A 23,033-nucleotide genomic window follows, 5' to 3' on the forward strand; every position below is an offset into this window, starting at 1 on the left:
TTAAAAATGAAAGGATATCAGTGAAAGAAGAAAAAGGCACAAAATAATACTAGCTTTCTAGATCTTTGTTATGGTAGAAGGTCCTACAGTAGACTACTAAATAAAGTTTCTGAGCATCTCTCCCATGTACCTCTTCTGAGTTTCTTTTTCTAGCTGATTTTTACCAGAACATGTTTTGGAAAACGAGTGTGAATTGACCTTTATTTCTATTAGAACCTATTTTGGAAAATCAGGGCAAATTAAAAGTAAAAATAAAATATGAGAAGAATATGAAAATAGCCCCCAGTAGGATTTCAAAAAATGATTGCTTCTGCATACTCTTTAACGTAATAACAGTTACCTGTTTTTTTGAATCACAACAGAAAATTTGGTGCTTTGTTCCCTCTCAGCTTATAGGATGCTAGGAGCAGAAAATTCCAATTTTAGAACAATGAGACCAAACTTCACATAACTGTTATTGTTGTTTTTTTTTTTTAATTCAGAAATTGCTATTTGAGTAATTTCTAATTGAATTGTTCAGACAATTCTTGGGATCTTAAAAAGCAGCAAGGTACTTCAGTTTCTGGAACTGCTGTACAATAATATTTTGAAGAGGCCAGTTGGTGCAGGTGGGTGGAGTTTGCAGTTTCTATTCTGACATTTTCCTCCAGTCATGTGATTCAAATTCATTTTTCATTAATCAACAATTTCTAAAAATCAACACTTATGCAGAAAGTTTCAGAGCAGTTTCTGCAGAAATGAATAGCTATTCAAAATAGTTCTAAGATGATAGGATATGAATTCTTTTTATGGAGTATGTACAGTTTATCACAGTATATTATATATGGACAGTAGTTTAGTTAGATACACAATCAGTCATGTCTGAAATCTAAAGTGCCCAGTTTTCTAAAATTGTTGTAAAAACAGTCTTTATATTAAACATTGATTGAGTTGTGGTAGGGAGGGGGGAAAAAACAACAAAGCCCACCAAATTTCATCACTTGAAGAATTTTGTTTTTACTCTATGAATTACAAAGTACTGAAAAGGTGAGGGTTTGCTGCTTTATTTTCTTTGAAAATTGAGATAGTTTTTATTGGTAACTCTTATTTACAAGAAATACAGACAGCTGGTAAGCTCTGAAGTAGATTTTATGTTCAATTCATGAAGTACAGTCTTATGTTCAGATGATGAGGAAATGTCACTGCTTTAAGTTGTATATACTTCTGTGTATCCTAATGGTTTTGACCTAACAGCATTTGCTGTAGGGAAGTTAAGAGAATCGTTTTTTGTGTGAAACAAATGTATTTACTCTTTACTAGAAAACAGAGATGAAATAAAATCCAAAGCCAATGATGTATTATTTATTTTCAGAGAGCTTTCTTCTGCTTCACAGATTGCTATCTTAATGGGGCAGTTCAGAGGGAATGGAGTCTGTATTTTAATATTACTGTGCTGTACAACCAAATTACTCTTCTATCTACACAGTTTGTTGAAGTACTTTTTTGTTTTTTCCATTACCAAAAGTCAAAGCTAATTGAGTTTGTGTGATTTTAAGTGATTGTTGAAATGAATGATTCTTATGAAGTTCTTTGTAAGTTTCTGATGTCTGTCATTAGAGAAATATACATTACTTAGTTTGTGGAAACATTACATTGCATACTTAAAAATGGTCTGTTAAAATTAAACCTCTGACTTCTTAGGTATGTCTGCAGTCTGTTGGCATCATTATTCCTTTACGGAATAACTCATTTTCTTCTCTGCAACTTTCTGGTAGTAAAGTGACTAGAAGATGACAAGAACATGTAAAATGATTGTGGACTGGAAAGATTAAAATGATGTGTTTTTAATGAGAATTCATGCTTCATGAGCAGTTTAAGAGTTTCACATTAGTGAAGACTCTTTTCTACAGTAAGAATATGGATGTTCTGGAGAAGAGTTTTACTAGTGAAGTATTTATTCATTGTCATGTTAGTAGTAGATGAAGATGGATCTTAGTATTTAATTTGGCTATATTGAGTCTCTGGGTCTATAAAATCAAAGAATGAAAAAATCTTAATATATTTTTTTAAAGCAATGATGTTTGTCATGTATGTAGCACTGCTCAGGTATCCACTTTTTTCTAAGCAGTGACTGTTAGTGCTGCTCAGATTTCACTGTGAAAGTGCACTGTTGCAATATGGTTGCTCTCACTGTTGTCAGAGTGGCTTCTCTAGAAGTTCAAATTTCTCAAAAATATTTATGTAAAAATGGTGCCTTAGTCAAAAAAGATCTGCATTCTGTACATACTCATTTCATATCTGTTTGCTTTTTCTGTCTAAACTACATTTTCATCTCTTGTTACCCTTGTTAGTATTAGAGAACAAATACAGATACTGGTGAGCGAGCAAGATTCTATTCCATTTCAGGCACTGTTAACGGAATTGTTAACCACTTTATGACACTAAGATTTTTGGTTTTAGTGATGTGTGAGCAAGAAGGAGGTCAAATCTCTGTAAATGTGCACTCCTTGCAGGAAATAATAAAAAAAAAATACTGTGAACTGAGCATGTTTGGTTTGGCGTTGGGGTAGAAGAATCATTTTCAAATTGTGCCATTGTCATAGTTGAACTATCTGTGTGGGGGACTGGCTATTTTGTATTATGGTAGAACAGGGCCTTCATAGTGTTACATGTATAAATATTTGGTGAAACACAGTAAAAAGGCTAAATAGGAAGTTAAGCACAGGAAGCTGAAAAGCCTTACTCATGATGTGCCAGATAATCTAGGAATAGAGTGTAGGTCTATTTTTCTAGATGTTGAACTATATTGCTTTTCTTGTGTCCGTTAATAGTATATTTATCATACTATGTTATAGCAAGTATTTTTATTATTTAGGTATTATTATATACTACGTTATAGCAAGTATTTATTCACTGACATTTATTGTTGATTTCTGATTTTTATTAATAATGCAGGTATTCAGGTTGTTGATATGAAGACAGGACATTTTCAAGAATATGACCCACAAGCAAAACAAGTAGATGCTTAGCTTGCGTTTACTTAACGTTATGTATCTTACCAATTTTCTGGAATTCATTCTTTGCTTCTACTGTGTAAATATCTTCTTTCAGTTTTGCCAAATGCCAAAAGAAAATGGAAATCTCACAAGCATTACTACAAAGTGAGTTAATGTAATTAGCTTTTTCTTATCACTCAGTTGAATTCAGCGAGGCTTATTTTTGGTTCTTAAGGGTGCTTCTTCAGTCCAAGCACATATGATTGTTTTTTGCTGGCTTCATATGCTGCAACTGGGCACCGATATTAACAATATCTTTGTTAATAGCTTTGGCCATTTCTGCTTTGTTATTGTGATTAGGTGATCTTGGAAGTCTTAACTAAAAAAAAAAAAAAATCATGAACTGATATCTTAGTGAGAATTCCAAAGAAATCTTGGAGAAAAAAACATTGTGAAGTTTGATCGTAATGTCCAATATGCTTTCATTAGCCAAGAAGTTTTTACTTCCACTTACCATACTTAGCTCTAATCCCTTGATTTTGCCCGTAACAAAATTGGTAATTTATACCTAGATACTGAAAAGAAATATTTTTCCCAACTTAAGGCTTTTCTCATTATCCAGTAGCAGAAGTTTTCAAATGCCTGATAAGAGCCCATTAGACCTAGTGATGCTTTGGTACAGCACATATTCAGCCTGTTGCAAGGGGAATGTGTTCTTTACTGAATGGAAATGTGTGAAATCTGACATGGCTAGCAATACTACTTTCCATGATTTAAGATACAACCGATAATGTAAGACTTCAGTGTTTTAGATAAGAAAAATGTATTCACATACTTCAGGAGAAGCAATTTAGTCTTGACACTAAGGTACTGTGTGGGTTTTAGAAAGGAAGTGGCTTATTTCAGGGAAAAATGTGTCATCAGTATTGAAGAGCTTCTTAAAATCCTTTGAGATATCTCTTTGAGCTTCTCCTTATACATACCATACACCTACAATGGAAAAAGTGACACTCCAAGTGTTTTTAGAGTTTTCTTTTATAGTCCTTTAACACTAGTATGATTTGCCTTTTTCAGACAACATATAATCCGATACAAAGTCAATCATTTTCATAGTTGATGCATTGTGTGTGAAAGTTGAGTGTTTTGCTTGGAAACTAAGAGATCTTAGATAAAACTAAAAATGGTTATATCTTTTTTTTTTTCTTTCTTTTTTTTTTTTTTAGAAGCTTAAGATTCCAGAAAAAAAGCAGTGATCTTGGGGAAACAGTAGCTCTGCTTGCTCAGTGATGTTGTATATCAGTCCTTTTCAGGTCATGGTAAAGATGGCCATTGTTTCCTTTTCTTTGTGTCCTTAAAAGGTAATGTGAAAAATTTTCAGAAATCTCAGATGTGATTGCTGGAGTGGGAAGGTTTGGTTGAGAGTCATAGTTTTCAAAAATCTCCTTAAATCGAAAGTTTGTTTGGTAATCCATTCTCCACTGCCAGTTATAGTAAAACATATATTTTTTTGTTTTGTGTTGCAGATTCTTACGTGATTTTTCTTTACTAATGTGAGAATTATCTGTCTGTAGATTTACTACTAGTACTGAATGACAGTTTTCTTCCCTTAAGATTGTCATTTGAAAGTCAGTGTAGGGAAAATGGCCCTGTTTTTTTTCTATCCTTATATTGCATTTTCTCTATGTGGACCAAGTGTTTAAAGTTGCTTGATTAACACTTAACAGTCAGTGTTGAATGTCCTTTATCAGTATGTCATACTCAGGTTTGGATAAATACGGTGCTTAGAACAGGAGTCTTAATACTAGTTCAGCATGAGCATTCTGAATCAAAATAATCAGGCAGATTGGTAGGAGAAATGCATATTGTAATGGTTGTAAGATCTAAAATGTTAGAGAAGTCGTGAAAAAGTTATTGTCATGATAGAATTTCAAAGCTCTAAAAAATTGTTCTAGAATTGTTTGTGACCTTGTAAAATAAACTAGTAAATAAAGGAAGAATATCCTATTTGAAAACGTGACTTAAGGAGGTACTCTTTCTGTAACTAAGACTATATAGTAAGGTTATTTTACAAGTTTTTATCAAGTCATCTGCCTCATGTTTTTGTTTGCATTGTCTATGGGAAAAGACTTATTTTCTAAGTTATTGAATTGATAGTCTGAGTTCTTCAGTAATAGAGTGATCACTTCACAATTTCCAGCCAGCACTTTCACTGCAGTAGGAACTAAAATTCAATTACATTTGCATTAGTGGTCTTTTAATTTAGAAGCACTTTAATGTTAGCTGTTAGCATTTTATCTGTTTTCCTAGGACAAATACTGTGTTTTTTCAGAGGCAGTCAGCAATTTTACAGATAAATAATTGCTGCTGTAGTGTTAATGTATTATCAATCCAGAAGCTGTAACTTCTCCCTGACGTTTGCATTTGAGTACTCAAAGCGAGGCTGTTGATCAGACTTAAGACAGTGATATTTCATACTTGTAAACCAATGCATTTCAGCTTCAGAAATTAGTGTGTCACCTGAATGTTAGAAGTATGGGTATATCAAATTCAAAATTGTGGGAGTTCAACAACAACAACAAAAACTAATTTAAAATATATCTGTTACCAATGAAAAAGTACCTGGAGCTGCAGTACAGAACATGTAGAAATTCAGGAATGAACTTAAAAGGCAAAATCCAAGGTGATGTTACAATACAAGAAGAAAATACAAAATTACTTTATACTGTCTTTTTTTATTCTAGGTAACTTAAACTCCAGATAATTTTATTTCTGGTAAAATTTGTGTTATCAGTACCTACCTTATCTCTGTAGTGTCTTCTGAATGTGCTTTTGTAGTATCATGCGTTTTTTACTCCGTGTGGCTCAGTATTGTTACAAGACTTGTCAGTTGTGTGCTGTACTGTTATGTCATATATATGTCAACAGAAATGTTGCCCACCCGCTACTTGTATGCCTCTGTACCCAAAATGTTTTATCCTTTGGTGACAAAATATTATCCATTTTTTTAATCATCTCAACTCCCTTATTTTCCTTTCATGATAAGTGATACGTTTTAGTGTTTAGAGTTGACAATTACAAATAATGTAAGGACCAGATTCCTCCTGTCTTCTGTTAGACCTGTGCCGTGAAGCTTAAAACTCTTGAGGTTACTGTCAAAACTTTACAGAATTACTGTAGAAATTCACACATAAAAAGCCAAAACCTTTGAAAAATAATGTTGCTACTAACTTCAGTATGGAGGAAAGCCATGTCTGTGGAACATGCGATGCCTGGCTGACAAACAAGGAGGAACTGTGACTGATTGTTGCGTCAGTCATTCTTCCATGTTTTTACTGCATTTAAAAATCCAGGTTAAATGGAAACTTTATATCTAATTAATTCCAAAATATAAGTTGAAGTTGTTTTGAGTACTCCTTGAGTCCTTGTTACCACCTTTTTGTGGTTTTAGAATCACATTTTCCTATTTTTAATGTTTTCCTCTTCCCTATTGCAGGCTTACATAAATAGGAAAATGACTAACTTTGCTCCTCAGCTAAGCAAGAGGGTGAAAGGGGGGTATACGCAAAGAGCAACTCAATGCTTAAGTCAAAAAAAAAAAAAAAAAAAAAGGCAAATTGCCTCTTAAAAATCTTAAGTAAATGTTTTTCAAGGCAAAAATGTGATTCATTGTATGATTTTAATTGTATTTTTGATTTTCTGATTTTTTGATATTTTGATATTTTTAATTGTATTCTAGGAAACTTGTAAGGTTGTGGTTGTGATCTGTGTGCATGCAGTTACTGCTATATATACGTCTTTTCTTTCACTGCAACAAGGAAGAGGAAAACATGGAAAAAAATAACTTCAGACTGCACAGGTTTCTCTCTGAAGTCCGGGTAGAATGAAATGCACTTCTTCAGACTGGCAAATAAACTTTTCTCTTCCTAGTATTCATCATCATTCGTATCCTGCATCTGATAAATCTTGCAAACTTACTTGAAACCCCGTTGTGTTTTATTGTATTCAGATTTTATTCTAGACTAGGGTACACAGCTCTTTATAAACCAGTTTTGATCTCCTGAATAGTTTCATCAGTAAACAATGTAGCCTTCTATGCTGTGCTTCATGTCCCATCTATACACAGGATGCTTTCTAGATAATGTATCTCCCTTATTCAGAGTATGGTAATGTTCAGTCTCCCTTTTTTTCTAGACTTCATCAAGTTTATTTTTGATAACTCTGGGATCTTGATATATTTGGCTTGGGGCAGAGGAATTCTTAGGAAACTGGAGAATAGTTAAATTCTCAGAGGGATAACGTACACAAATTGTGCAAACGTAATGTAAATAATGTAAAACAGGCTTCAATTACAAAGGGAAATCTTTATGTAAATTAGGAAGTTTCTTATACTGAAAAGTAGGATGGTTTTTATAATGTTTTCCTAAATTTTAATGAACAGATTTTAATGTATCTTTTGCCTCTTAGAACTATGTTACTATATGTGTCAGGTAGATTTTGCCTTGCTTGCTTGCATTTTGTTTGATTTTGCATGACCTCGACCTCTTCTTATTGCAACACTTCCCTTGATAAAGAGAATTACTACCTAATACCAGGATTTTATCAGTTAGCTAGTGAAAGCCCTACTGTCAGCTTAATATTCTCGTGTTAGGTTCACTGACTTCCTAATAAATACCCACTGGTAGCATCCACAGTGTATTCCTCATGAAATTACATCTTCATTACGTGTATATTGTAGCAACATTTGTACAAACAGTGTGGTGTGTAATGGCTTGATAATTGTCTCTAAAGTTGTAGAGATAGATGTGTGAACGTGTTTGTTTTTTTTTTTTTTTAAAAAAAAAAAAACTTCTGTCAGTTCTTTTTCCTAATACTTGCTATGACACTGTGGGAGGTTCTTGACTTCAGATAAATTCAGTGTGCTTGATCAGCCAGCTTCTTTGATGGAGCCTGTGTTTGTTTTGCAAGTTAAATTCTGAAATCTTTAGCAGTTTTACACCTAGCTTTCAAAGATCCTTTCTCTGTAAATGTGTTGCCACTAACACATTTATGTAGTAAAGAACACTAAAGCTTTTATTTTTCAGTACTCTTTGTCTTTTTTAATAACCATTGTATCCTTTGCGTTTTGTCCTGCCTTGTTCATATACAGCAAAAATTTGAGGCAGGACAACACTGTGGCAAACTGATTGTGTTTGCTTTGGGAATGTGTAGGGTGCTAAATTGGAATTAAAGGAAGCAACAGGAGTAGATGTTGAAGGCTGCTGACTTGATGGTTGAGGCAACAGAAAAATTAACAAAACCCAGAAGAACTCCTTAGTAAATTATATGTCAGTAATAACAGCTTGCTTCTCATTTCACGCTTGGAGAAAATGTGATTGGCCTTCAGTAGGAATGTTTTTACTAATTTTTTCCATTTGTTAGACTGTTGCTGTTTAGTAGATATGTGTGCAGTGTATTGAACTTTCATCTCTGTAGCTCTGAGGACAAAGTTGAGATTGAACTTTTCATTTGGGAAGAAAATGGAGTTGCTAGGGTTTAGGAAGTACGTGTACGAACAAGGTTCTTTACAGCACTGAAGTATCTGGAAAATGTACCAGAAGAGAAGTGATGGTGATGAACCTATATCAGATGAGTTGTGTCTTGAGCTTTAAACCCCAGAATAAAGAATAGAAATGCAAATTTGCTAGTATAATTATGATAGCCAAGGATCTTCCAATAGAAGAAATGAAAGTGGAATAACGCTTTTGTATCCTCATTGATAGGTTGTTCTACCAAATAACGAATGGGTAGGAATCAGGTAGGAAGGGCCCTTAAAAGTTGTCTAGTTCCAACCCACGTGCCATGGGCTTCCATTCAGTCTGGCTTCAACACTTTCAGGGATTGGGAATCCACAGCTTTACTTGACGTCCTTGGCAGTGCCTCACATCACTGGACTATTTTAGGCTTTTTCCTTTTGTCTCTTTTTGCTTTTCCAATATGGTTAGAAAATTTCATTAAGGAAAGAAGTGAGACTCTGGGTAATAATAGAAAGATGTTCTGGCTTAGTGTTACTTAATATAAATATAGGGAGAGTGCATCCCTGTTAATCCCTAATATTAATCATCAATTGATAAATGTAATCTATAGTACTGAATTGATAGGCATGAATGCATTGTAGAAACTTCTTGTTTCACACATATATGGCCCTTGTTTTATTTTTCATACAGCATAACAAAATTCAGTTTGTATGAGGAAACTTTAAGTGTTTTCTCTTGGTGTTATATTTTTAAAATTCATGTTGGATGTCTTCACAGAATACTTAAACCGTTCCATCTACCTAAAAACTTTTTAAAAGCTGTAATTCTTTTTTAATTGTTCTAAGTTGAATAACGTATAAAATAATAGAATATCCTGAGTTGGAAGGGATTCCATAAGGATCATTAAAGTACTGTTTATGAATTTCAACTTAAGAATTGTAATGCAGTAATTTTTTATTTTTATTATTTAAAACTGCTTAGTATTTTGCAGTTAAGGAATAATGGCATAAACCACCTCCCCTTAACCTAAAATCGTGGACTACTGAAGGGGTGGAAAGAATAGGTACTTGGTTAATATCAGCCTCTAATTTGGAGTTAAAAAAATAAAAAAATAAAAACAAAAACAAACAAAAAAAACCCAACCATACAAAACACCTTGTTAATTACTTGATTTTTAAAAAGCATGTGTGTTTTGCATCATTCTTTTACATTTAGTCCAAGTAAAGTGAGTACTGTAAGAGGTGTATGTTCACTCAGCAAATTTCATTTGAACAGATTTTGTGTGAAATGTTTAAATTTACCTGATTTGCATGTGCAAAGGAGAACAATGCATTTTTAATGTCTTTTGTTTCCCACTTATCCTTTCTTAACATTTATTCTTTGTTGTTCTTTGAATGATAAAAATTTGAACCTGTTACACATTTTTCACTTCAGAATAATTGCTTTAAAGTAACTTTTAAATGTGTATATTATACTGTTCCATTCACAGCTTTTTACAATCAACTTAGTACATCACATTTCCTGTATCATCTTAAGTTTGGGGTATAAGACAGTGGTTGCAATTACAGAAGAGGCAGGATTTTCAAGTTACAATTCCATTTTTGAACTGTGCTGTTTTATAAAATCCTGTAAAATACCATGTATGAAGTACTTCTATTCAATCCTTATTCTTTCAGTATAGTTCTTTAATCATCAGGGGCTTATCAGTGCTGGGTCTGGAAGTTGTGTGGCTTGAGATAATCACCTGCGAGGACCCTTTTGCATTATTCGTCTATACGCGTCATTTCATCAGCAGTATCATTATTTCATGTAAGCATATCTTTTTTTTTCTCTAAAAATTCTATTTACTGTAAGTGGCATCCAGAGATAATACTTGTTCCGAAAGAAATGACCACCGTCTTAGATGCACATAGGAAGATGCTACTCTGCAAGACTGCCTTAACATCAGAGCACCTGCCATGAGTGATAGCATGACATCTTCTGTTTCCCTTTTCATTCTTGTGCCTTTGGGAGCTTTTGCCATCCAGATTAGCAGGCATATCTTACTCACTGAGCTGAAGGCCTTGCATAGAACTCTTACTTTCACAAAACAGGCAGATTTTTAGAAGTTCAGTTTTACCTTTTACTGCTTTCATCTTCATGTGGCCATGTCTTCCTGCATCCTGGTTGTCATTCTTGTGGATGCTGTCAGCTTCTGTGTCAGTTTCCTTAATTTATTAAAGTAGTGAAGAAATGCACGCATTAAGCATACTTTTTTTTCCAGCTTCTGTTTTGCAATAATTGGGAAAATGACCATGTCTAATTTATTCAGTCACAATGATGTCTTTTACTGATCCTTATTTTGGGGCTTATGGTAACACAGTAGTTTCCACCATGTCATTGTTCTTGTTTTTCTTTTTTGTTTCCATTAACTGTTCTTGTTTACATTCTCTTGTCTAGATGTAGTTTTCATCATAGAGAGTTGCTTTACTGCTTGGTGAAAATATTTAATGTTTGTGTATGTAGGTTGCTCCAAAAGCATTGTTTCCTATTTATTTCCATGGAAACTACAAGAGATACAAAGAGCATAATAACATTTTGCTAAAGCAAATTCTCAGCTACAAAACACTCTCAGCACAGCCACCATGAGCTATGCGCTTTTGCTAATGGTGAACAAGAGCCTGTGTGCTGTGCTATAAAAATCTGCACCAACAGAAGTGACCCAGTGTTGCTGCTGAAATGCACCACCCACTGCCTTGCTGTGCTCACATCCACTGTTTAGTCTCCATCAGTGCTTAGCAAATGTCAATGAATGTCAATAGGTGCAATTTTTTCCACATGGAAGATGCAGTGGAATTGCCACGTCACAGCCTGAACCAGTGGTTGAGCACCAGGTGAGAAGACATGGCTAACCCAGTGAGTTCAGATGCAAGCTGTGCACCTGAGTGACTGGAAGGGATGAACCCTGTGTCTGCCTCTTCTCACCCTTATTTAAGGGTTAGCAACTGTGGGAGCAGTATCTTTCCTGATAGACTGTGCTCCTCTTGAGCCATCACTGGTCATTGGGAGGGGTGAGATAATGTTCCTTCTTGTCATCTTCTATTGCTCCCTAGTGCTTATATCTCAGCAGAAGGCAATCATTGCCTTCTTTTGCCACAGAGAGTAATACAGTTCCACACATTTGCCTCCTACACACTTCTGTGTCAAATGCATTGTGTCTGACTGCCCCTCTGCTGCCATCTGTTGCACAGCAAAAAAAAATTAATGGAATATTGGCAAGAAGGTTCAACCTCTACTGCCATACCACTGAAATCTGCCTCTGACATTGTGGGCTGTAATCTCTAATTTTGTTAGTCTTTGAACCATAGTATTTTCAGTAGCAGTTTTCTGCCTTAGTTGAAGCAGTAAAATGTTGAGCCCTTTTAGATCTTCTCTGTGGTTATGGAGGGAGGAGTTTAGCTTATAAATATTTGTACCAAAAATTTGAGGTGAGTTACAAATATAAATAAATACTGAGCTTCTCCTACAAAGATGGTCTTCTTTTCCATTGAGGCTTATGTCTAAATCTGTTTAGGAGTTTATTGTAGAATGATTTATTAATTAGAAGATTGTAGCTTGCTAAAGTGAAGGGAAAAAGTAGTCAGTCAGTGTTCTGAACACATACTATTTTGTTGATGGTGTGGTATATAATAAATGTCTGTCAACTACTAACTGCTGACTTTGTACCTGGTTTTACCCAATTCCAGAGATATGCCCAAATTACAGGTTTGGGAAGATCTTTCAATCTGTCTATGGAGTGGTGGTAGCATGATGAGGATATTCGTTTTGTCACAACGCAAAAACTGTTGAAATACCTTTATTCCACACAATGTTCTTCCATCTTCTTAGCTCCATTCCTATTGACAAACCCATATCACCATTCCTACCATCTCTGAGTTAACCTTTAGTGAAATTCTAATAAATTCTATCATTTCCTTTCATCTTCATTATAGGTAAAGCTTTAAAAATTGGAGTCTGTTGCTGACTTTTTGTAAAATATGTAAGTAGAGTACATCCATCTTTTGCCCTTTAAAAATATGAATACAAATATGGTACATTTCTGAGGATTTACTGTTAAATTAGCATAGTCTTGCAAGCACAAATACAAAAGTCATTGTCAGTGAGTTATTGCTCTTGTATGTAGTAACTGTTTGTATGATTAAATGCATCTGTGTGTCAGTTTGCTGTGGACACTGTATACGTTTGTTTATATATATGGTTTTCAGTAGTTGATGAACTATTTCACCTTTATATATTGAACTTTTAGATTTTTTTACAGTAGTGTCTTAGAAGCTGTTAAATTGCTTTTCTTTTAGAAGATGTTGATATATGATTAAGTTATTCTTTTGGTCTTCTGAAACCAGAAATCTTTCATTCTGAAATATACTAATGAGCCTTATACTGTGACCTTGTACTCTCTGCTGCCATCCTTTACACCATGGAATGAGATCAAGTAAGAGTATTTTCCTTATATAGGGCTGACTTGCAGAGAAATAGAAATGTGCATGTGTGAAGAACTAATATCTCAAATTTTCTCATAAGAAAATATTAATTCTCCCATATGTCGTCTTTCTGGCCCAGTCATGGTCTAATACGGTTGCTAAGTCACCAAAAGAGTAGTAGAGTTGAAAATTTAAAGGCCCTAAATTAAAAAAAGGTTTTAGCTAATCCTACTTTGAAGGTTTTCACTGCATTATTATTTGACAAAACAGTTTTCTGAAACTTAAAGTGAAAATAGTTGCAGCTTCAACATTCTAGTTGTGGACTACTGTGTATATATGTCTCCTGATACTTTGAGAGGACACATTATTAACATTCTGGGGGAAGTTTGTAGAGCAGTTGTGGAGGAGCTGAACAGATACAAGGTGATTCTACTTTTTGTGTACTGTCAATTTGTTGTTCTCTTGTTATTATTCTCCTTATAATTAACTTCTGCTGCTTACTGAAGATATTTTAGTGCATAAATAGAAGTTGTGGATTGGGAAAGTTTTCTTTAGTAAAATCTCAACAGTCCTGTAATGCAATCATTGAGAATGTCAGTGTGTGTAAAAGGCATGACTTTTTTTTTTTTCTGAATTAACTGGAGGATGTACAAGCAAATAGCACCATCCTCTGGCATTGTAATATTAATTAAGAATTAAGCCTTGAAGTTGCTGTCTGTTATTTTGGGGAATTTAATTATAATTTTAATAGAATGTACATATTGTACTTTCAGTTTTACATACTCATTTTGGGCCAAGCTTTTAACAGAAATTCTGTTCATTTGCATGGCCTATGTGTATTCTACTCAATTAACGGAGTAGCAATAGATAATGTCTTTTTAGGGTTATCCTACATATGGTGCTGACTCTGCTCTTTACATGACCATTTATGGTAGGAAGTTGCACTTCAGAAATATCGATCTGAGCGTTTTCTAAATCACAGTGAAAGACAATTCACAGTCATTTAAGAAAAATTCGTTGAATTAGAAAACACCACCAACGATTTAGTTGTTTGTGTGGGAGAGTAAAGGTGCTCGTACAGAACAAGTGCAAATGTCTAATACGTAAATTATTTTTACAGCAAATTTGTTACGGATTGAGAAGGGATGTCATTGGCATTACTTGAGAGTAGTGCAAGAAATACACCTACCAAAAATATGGTTTCAGTAGTTAAAGGATGAGTTGCAGTGAGTTACAATTATGTGAAGGATTGAGTTTTAGCCTACTTAGCTACAAGTAATAAGCACAATAGGCATGAAAAATATTGCAGAGACATTGCTATCTAGAACTTGACAGATGAGTAAGTAACTGTTTAATAGTTGTGAATTTCTATTGGACCTTTAAATGTTTACATGTTGAAAACATCAAAAGGAGACAGCTGATATTTGTGTAATCTCTAGAAGACAGACATCCCCCCACAGGTCTGATTTTCCGTACAGTAGACCTCTGCTCCTTTTACTCCGGAGGTGCTGGCTTAATGAAACTGGAAATCTTGAAATGAGAGTTTTACTCCAGTGACGATGTTTTTCTTTCATCTAGTCTGGTTTACATTCACAGTTTGCAGACTAAATAGCCACGTCTATGAAAAGGCTTAATCAATGGTCTGCATATAGAACTGAACTATGGGTTCCATTGTTGAAGTATATTGCGTAAACACTACTTCAGGGTGATTGCTGATTGGAGTGTCACATTAAACATCTGGAAACAGGGAAGAGTTTAATCTATTAAAGCTCTGAATATTCACAGCTGTGACAGAGGTCAGTAAGAAATTTGACATATAAAATACATTATACCATTCTCTGAGACGTTAGTTTTTTCTGGGATATCAGATATTCCAAGTTACTTTCTCAAATGGAATAATGACATTGTGAATAAAAAAAACTACTAAAATGGTGAAAGGAAGTTGCTTGTGAAGCCTGCAGGTACAATGGCAATGGGTACAAAAAAAAAAAAATTTAACATAACTTTTTTTTTGGTCAATTTAGCAATGTTTGAGTATTTGAATGCACACAATTTGAATATAAAATTCACAGTTAGTAAAGTTCCACTAGAAGGTACTTCTTTCTGGTAAGAAGAGCAAGAGAATATATCAGTAACTGATTGCTATATTCATCATTTGGGTTCAGTTAGAGAGAAAATGTTGATGGCAGGGCTACAGTGAGACTACAGAAATTCTGGCTAAGGTCCAGACAGGAAGGATAATATGTTATTGCCTAGTTAGAAGCCATTCCACTCCATCCATTTCAACTTGATCTTGTTTCAGTGTGTGTGTCATTCTCTAATTTGTTAAGTCATGCTCAAAATTTTTCATTTGATTCCTATTTCTGTTCTAAATACATTTCCTCATGTTACTCTGAGTTTTTCATCTTGTTTCTATTTTTTACACTTCATCACACAGAGAGTGATGCGTTGGAACCAGTTGTCCAGAGAGGTTGTGGATGCCTCATCACTGGATGCATTCAAGGCCAGTCTAGATGTGGCTTTGGGCAGCCTGGTGTAGTGCCTGGCAACCCTGTCCATAGCAGGAAGGTTGAAACTAGATGATCTTTAAGGTCCTTTTCAATCCAGGCCATTCTGTGATCAGTACAGTATCTATCTAGCTGTTCCTAGTCTCCCTATTTTTCCAGTTATTGTGCGTGATTTTTTTTTTTCCCCCCACATTCACTTTTTTCCACCCATAGCTTGCATCACTTTTCTGCGATCCTCTTCTGCTCCTGCTGTTCGTGTTTAGGTTCTGTGTGTGATCTGTCACTCAGTATGTGTCCTCTTGCATTCTCTGCTTTCAGTACAACTTTTCCACAATTTAGGTTTTTAAATAATCTCAAATTCTTCTTTTTCACTGTTGCTCTCCTCTGTTTTATTAATGTTTGATTATTTTAATCCTTGTTTTTCAGGAAGTAAAAATATCTTTTTGAATGGTTTAATTTAGGCAAATTATATTTTTTTGCTGCCTTTTTTGAAAGTAAACTTATGCCCGCTCTTTTCCAGTTTCCTTGTTCTATCTGTGTCTGGAAGGAGGGGGAAAAAATTGACCTTAGGAGGACACTTTATTTGAACTCATAATTGCAAAAACTCATTTGTTCAATTAGCCAGAAGCTGTTAGCTTTGAAAGCAAGCCTTGAGCAATGTCTAGTGCCAGCTAACTGTTGCAAGAGAAATTGCTAGCTCCTCTGATAGTGCCTGGTGCACATGCAGAAGTGGCAGCTGGCTGTAGCACGGCAAGCTGTTTCTGCACCTTCAGGGTTGGGCTAGTAAATTGTAGCAGGTCTGTTTTGTTGGGGCTGCAAAGAATTGGCCAATGTTGAAGGTAGAGCAAGCTATTGACTGATATTCCTGAGTATGTCCTCCCCCTCCCACACACGCTATCAAACCTTAAAAATGAAGCAATTGTTATAGTCAGACATAAGTAAATATGTTTATTTTCAACATTTTTCAGTGAAAATTCCTACTCCCAGTTTCATGAAAAAAGTCATATTCACCATCTGAAACTTTACAGAGAAGGCAGTACCTATAAAAGCAAGACAAAGTTACCTGGAAACCTTGACTGTGGTTTCTATTAGGAAATAACCTTTCTTTTAAAGAGAAAATGTTAAATGCTCTTGTTTGAGGAATTGTTTTCAGTAATGGCTTCAGAATGGATGTGTTTAAGTACTGTAGAAGCTAACTTAGCATATTGCCTTTTTTATTTTCATATATTGTATTATTTTCATGAGAGTGAGAAGTTTGTTAACATCTATTGTTCATTGCAGTTTATAATAGTATAATGTCATACTTTTCCCCAAAATAAGTATTCTGAGCTGGTATAATTTAAATACAGTGGAGTGACATTTTATTTTGAGTTTTGACAAATGACAGTTTTATTTCAGTCTCAGTCGCTCAGACTGTTCTTTAAAGGCAACTGAATAATAGAGGAGTGAAAGAGACTTTCCTAAATCATTACGTTTGGTTTTTTTTCCTTTCCTTATTACCCTTTGTTGCTTCAGATGCTTGCTTGCGTAAGTAGTAGGACACGGTCAGAGTCCTGGAGTTCTGGTACCGTTCCCAGTGCTATGATATATTGATAATTCTCTGTACCATCACCACTGAAGATCCAGTGTGTGCTTTGGGAATCTGAACTATGCTGCAAATTCTAGGTCATTTTATAGAATTTATGAGTTTTGAATAGTTCAGATAATTATACAAAAAAAAAAAATCAGTACTGTGCAGCTTTCTAATGACATTTAAAAAAATATTTTCTCATGTTATTCTTGTGGGCTATGGAATTTGAATGGAGAAAAATACAGTTATTCTGTATTTAAGGGAAACTTAAAGGCTAGCAGCTGTTGAGGTTTTATGGCGTTCATGAAGGAATATAAAAAATTTGAAGCATGTTGTAATCAGTATTTTGAAATAGATTATTACAATGATGTTTCTATGTATTAAATGTTAATGTAAGTCTGTATATGTGTGGGCAAATGGATGATAGATTCTTCAGAGCAGGAGATTATATGTAATCACACTGGCATCTCTGCATCAGCTGTCTCATGGAAAACTCATGGTTGGAATTATTATTATTATTATTTTCAATCTTAGGGCCTTAAATTTAGTTATAAGTTGTTATAAGTTATAAGTTGTAGCATATAGGAAGGAAAGTATTATTGTGATGTAAGCCTCAGTTATCAAATCTGTTTTTCAGAATTATGTCCTGTCTGTACTGGTGTTACTGCTAATGGACTCAGGTGCACCACCAGTAGAGCACTTAAAAAATAAAAAAAATTCTTTTCTTTTCATGACTCATTGAGTCATGAAACACTAGGAACAGTCTCTTGATGTGATGGTACAAAGCGCAGTGCCAGTGCCCTGTCTTTTCTCCTTTATGAAATTGGTGAATGTTGCTATATAATTGGTAGGTGAAGGTTTAAGTGACTTGCTTGTGGTTATATAGAAAGTCTGTGGCAGAGGGAGGGATGCAAACCATATCTCCCTAGATCGGAAGACATGGTTACATATACGTTTTTCCATGCTACTGCTGGTTTACGCAGCACTTAACCCCTTCCCCCACTATTGCTTTATGTTTTTTGTGTTTTGTTGCTTTGTGTGTTTATCTGGAGTGAAAATAATGCAGGTTACTGCAGTTTATTGGGAAGTTTGCAAGTAGAATCTCTAGTTTGAGGATGAATACTAGAATTTAATACACTTTTTTTAATATTTATGATACTAGGAAAAAATGTTTTGAAATACCTTCAAAGAGAAAAATTGTTTTCCAATTCTGACAATGGACTGATACTGCACAGAAATATGAAAACTGGATTTTCTTTAGTATAAGAAGTATTCATTTTTTTGTGACAAAAAAATACATATGAATTTATTGGGATTCTTAAGAACATGTAGTGTTCAGTATAGGAGTGGTCAGTTTTAATGTAGAAGTGTATATCAGAATCAGTAGTTTTAGTAATTTCAGGAGACATACAAAAACCTGAGTTTTAGACCCTTGTTATTCAAGGGAAAAAAAAAGCAGGCTATCAGTTAAAGAAGAGGATTGCGTGGATGCTGCATCTATTATGTGAATAAGCTAGATCTGCACTTTCAGAATGACCTTCATATAAATGTGTAGAACTTACGCTCACAAAGTTGGATGTCTGAGGGAGGACATGCTTAAGTAAATTAATTTTGTTTTTCCTAGCAAAGTGAAGTTCAAAGGTTCCTGTCTCTTGGTGCTAAAAAACCATTAAGCCCCAAAGCAAAATAAGCAAAAGGCACAGAATAGTTTTTTTTTAATCTGCAGGTGGTTGAGTAAGCCTGGATTTATTTAAATAAAGTTAACATCTGAGAAGCATGGACGCGAGACATGCTTGACACCTTGAAATACTTCCTATCTTCTTATTTTTCTTTTTTTATTTTAGTTCAGGCGTCATAAAGATTAAAGTTTATCTTCTCAGAAGCAGGATTCACAGTGTAATGATACAGTTTAGTGTAAGGTTTCAGTGCTGTTACCCAATTTAATGAAGGGAAGCAAATTGGGAGGAGTAGTCTCTGTGCGCAGGATTTGAAAAAGGTGACATTTTGTTTCTACTGTTAAAAAGATCCAGTCATCTGAATCAGAGGACCACTACTGGTGCTAGTGCTCATTTCTACAGTATCAGTGTTAATACTTTTTCCTCCCTATTTCACTTCTTACATTTCTTGAGATAACAGATGTTTAGCAGACTTACGTTGTTTATATGTGCCTCTAATCTACCTGGGAACAGAGCAGACTGACATTTGACTGTTCCAAGTGCTAAAAAAAAAAAAAAAAACCTCTTCCATGCCTCCAACAGAATTAAAGATGAATTTTTACTTTTTCATTGAAACTAACAGAATGGTAAATACACACACACACAAAAAAAAAAATTGTCAAATCTTTTTTATTTGGTAAAGAAGGTAAAATAATCTTTTGGTTTGTTTGCTTAAATCTTTTGCAGGTAATCCTTTGAGCTATTTTTACAGAGGAAACCCAAAATCTGGGAAGTTGATTATGGTAAAGGAAGATGGTTGACTTATCCGTGCACTTCTGCTGTTCGACCATGAACAATCTGAGAGGCTGTTTTCAGTTTTAAAAACTGCTCTGATGTTGTAGTTGGTTGCTGTATATGTATGTCTGTCTCCTGTTTTTCAGTCTGCGAGTACTCCATTATGCCATCAGATTTCAGGGTTGTACTACTAATAATTTTCAAGTTGCAGCGGGTGTCTCTGGTAAGACTTCTTGACCAAATCAAAAGGCTCCTCAGCTGGAAGACCATAGGGCAGTCACAGGATAGGGAAAAGCAAAGAGGAGCATAAAGGAAAGAGATGTTTGTTAGTTTTGTCATACACTATCACAGTTGTACTTGAGTAATGTCAGTGCAGGTCTCTCTGTTTCCTTTGGTATTGGGCTCATCCTAATGTAAAACTGATGCAAGGTGCATCAGTGCATGTTTTACCTTGTAATACTGTTTGACCCGTAGTTATGCTTTACTTGTAATACAGGTTCAGTGACATCAGTGTAGTCTTCAGTAGTTAGTATCTGAAAACTACTTTGCTTAAAAAAAGGAAACTTTTATTATTTTAAAACATTCTTGTGATGGCTATCATATTGACAAGCCTTTATATTTTTCTAATTTATGAATGACCCTCTCATTTTTGCTTTTTGTATAGCTAGAGTAAGTGAAATATTGGAGCTACTTTAGGACTTCAGTAAAGAGTCATTATTAATCTCTATTTCATATACATCTTGGTGTTAGGAGAAACATTGTCACTGAGTTGTTTGGGTTTGTCTTTAAGAATGTCTAAATGGCATATGGTTAGAAGAATGTCTGTCAAGCTTTTCTTGGCAAGAAGTTTATCTCCTTTTTCCTTTGGAGGTCAATTTTCTTGCATCTGCTTTTATCCTAATCAGATTGGGATTACTGCACCTTACACTTTTGCACATTTACTTGCCTTAGGATACTTAGCTTGTTGATTCAGAAGTGTTTCTTTTGGGAATTATATCAGCATTGCGCACTGAACTCCTTTTAATTCCAAGGTGCAATTTAAGGATTTGCATTTGATCTGTTAAGTGCTGAATAGCTTTTGCTTTGTCTGCTAACGTGGATAAGGTTTATGGTGCAGTTCTCTGTAATACTCGATAGATTAGATAGTAAAGTATGCTCTGTTCCTAGGCTTCTGTCCTTTGTACTGAAGCCTCTAACTATTAATCTGTAATGGCACCTGCAATGCACAGAATCAGGCTTGATCCTTATCTTAAATGAGCTGTTTGATTTTATTGTACTTAGTTGTGAAAACAGTGGAGTAAAAAAAGTGGTGTTTGACACTTCTACCAGTGCTATTACTAATAATTATTGTGTGATTATTGCATCTGTTTGAATGCTGCCTTTACAGGGTAGTCCTCTATGGTTTGTTTTGGCCTTGTATGTGATCCCGGTCTCCTTCCTTACTCCAGCTATGTTGAAATAGTGCTTTAGATTTCAGTGTTTGTTTGTTGCACTGTGTGAATGCTTCAGGCTTTAATTCTTTTTGTTCAGCCCTGTTTTCTTAGCTGTGTTTCAGTGCTAAGTGTTCTGCATATGGAACCTTTTCTCCTAACACAATCACTTGATCGGTGTGACATGTTTTTTCTAGGTGCATAATTTAATGTTTCAGTTTGCAGTAAATATTTTAAGTTGTGTGTGTCAGTGAGGTAGTTCTAGTGAATTTTGTTTAGTCTTTTAGATTTTGTCTAGAGAGTGAGTAGCATAGTGCTTTTGAAGGTGACTATTTAACTTCCTTGAAATTAATGTTAAATTCTAGATTTGTGGAATATATTTCATTTCCTGGTACCTTTAACTTTGGATCAATGTAAAACATTCCAACGGCTGTACAGATTGAAGCTTAATTTATAAATTGATTAGAGAATATAACTTTTTTTAAAATCTAGTGACTTTTGATACTGGATCAAATTTAACAACTACTGCTAATGGATTGTAAGTGATATGCAAGGTACACAGTAACAAATATTTTCTTTTATTGATTTCTTTCAACTTTTTCATTGTGGTTCTAGTAATTCTTAGTTCCTAGCAGCCTGATTTCAAACATGATATTTCCTGAGAATTAACTGTAATTCACCTTTCAAATGACCTGTGAAACATTTGTGTCTAACTAGCAGTTGAAGACGATGTCTGACTGAAAATTTTTTCAATTGAAATGGGAAATTTTCTGAAAAATTTTTACTGTAACTCAAATAATTAAGTTCTCATTAAAAATAAAGTAAAATGACGTAAGAGACCTGGGTAGGTGCTTGAATATGAAAGAAAATCTTTGCATTTATCTGTCAGTCCTTGCCTGTTATTTATGAGAACTTTTTCTCTGAATCTTTACTATTTCGCAGTTTTAAAATTTTTAGTTTTTGTGAACCATAATTTGTGCTGCTACCGTTATTTCTCTTGATACTGCTTTTCCTTATTTGGTGCAATTGGTTTGCAATTAGTAATGATACACATGCAGTCTGCTTCTTTCAGAGATCTCCAGGCTGCATATAACAAAAATAAGTATCAACAGATAAGGTAAACAAGGGAGATGAAGTTATATAAGAATTTCTCAGTCAACAGTTGTTTTTCTGCTTTAAAAAAAAAAAAATTCTGAAAGATTGCACAACAGCTTTTATGGTATGCTATTACAGACGTGTCTGTGGTATTCCTTTTCCGTACCTGAAACAAACCTTCAACAGGCTTGACCACAACTTTACATACAACTTTTACAGAGCTATGATTGTGTGGTTTTAGAGGTGTAGCTGTCATACTTTAGGATGCAATAAAGAATTAATCAAATGAGCGGGACCAAATGGCTCCAATAGTTCATCGTACAACAGTAACCTAAAATACTTAAAAATTAACTTCTTATTCAGAGTGTTCACTTGATTGTGACTGTCAGAATTTGAGTATTATTTGAAGACTAATAGCATTTTTCCAGTTTTCAGATGCATCTGTAGGTAGAGATCGTATAAAATGTTCAGTAGTAATTCTGAATTCAGGTTATTGTTTTTCTGTCTCGTGTATATAACATCTTTGAAAAGATATTGTCACTCATACTGTAAAGCTGGAAATCTTTTAAAAGAGGGAGGAAGGAGTTACTTAGCACATTAAACAGGGAGTTGTGGAAAGAAAAGAACTAGTTTACTATTTTTATTTATGCTACTCATCTCCAAGGTAAATAACTTTTTTAGCAGCTTTCCAAGGAACTGTGCTTTAGGTTTGTTGAATGTAGTTTCACAAAATTCAAAATCAATCTTACTGTATCTGTGTTTTCACGTAAATTATGGTAAAAATTGATACCTTTAAAAGGGAGTAGGATGTTCAGTTCTGGTTTTCATTCCATAATTACCTTTAAATTAGCTAGCTTGAGTGTTGCTTGGCTTCTTTGATGTAGTTTAGTTTGAGTCTGCAATCTTTACAGGTTTGTGGGAAGGCCGAGTAACCCATCTGTATTTTCTGCTGCTGTTAGCAGTATCTGAGGTAGACAATTTTTTTTTCCACCTTGTACCTAAAAGTTCAGCAGTATTGAGACAAAAGAAAATT

The 23,033-nt window shown here is 34.5% G+C and overlaps 1 protein-coding gene across 1 annotated transcript in view; it reads left to right on the plus strand.

The window, feature by feature from the left end:
* The window catches only part of HBS1L (HBS1 like translational GTPase), a 64,554-nt gene that overhangs the window by 13,719 nt on the left and 27,802 nt on the right, over nucleotides 1–23,033 (plus strand). The gene's annotated exons all lie outside the window — the stretch shown is intronic.

The sequence above is a fragment of the Meleagris gallopavo genome, chromosome 2, assembly GCF_905368555.1.
Source record: "Meleagris gallopavo chromosome 2, MGAL_WU_HG_1.1, whole genome shotgun sequence".
Classification (NCBI taxonomy): Eukaryota; Metazoa; Chordata; class Aves; order Galliformes; family Phasianidae; genus Meleagris; species Meleagris gallopavo.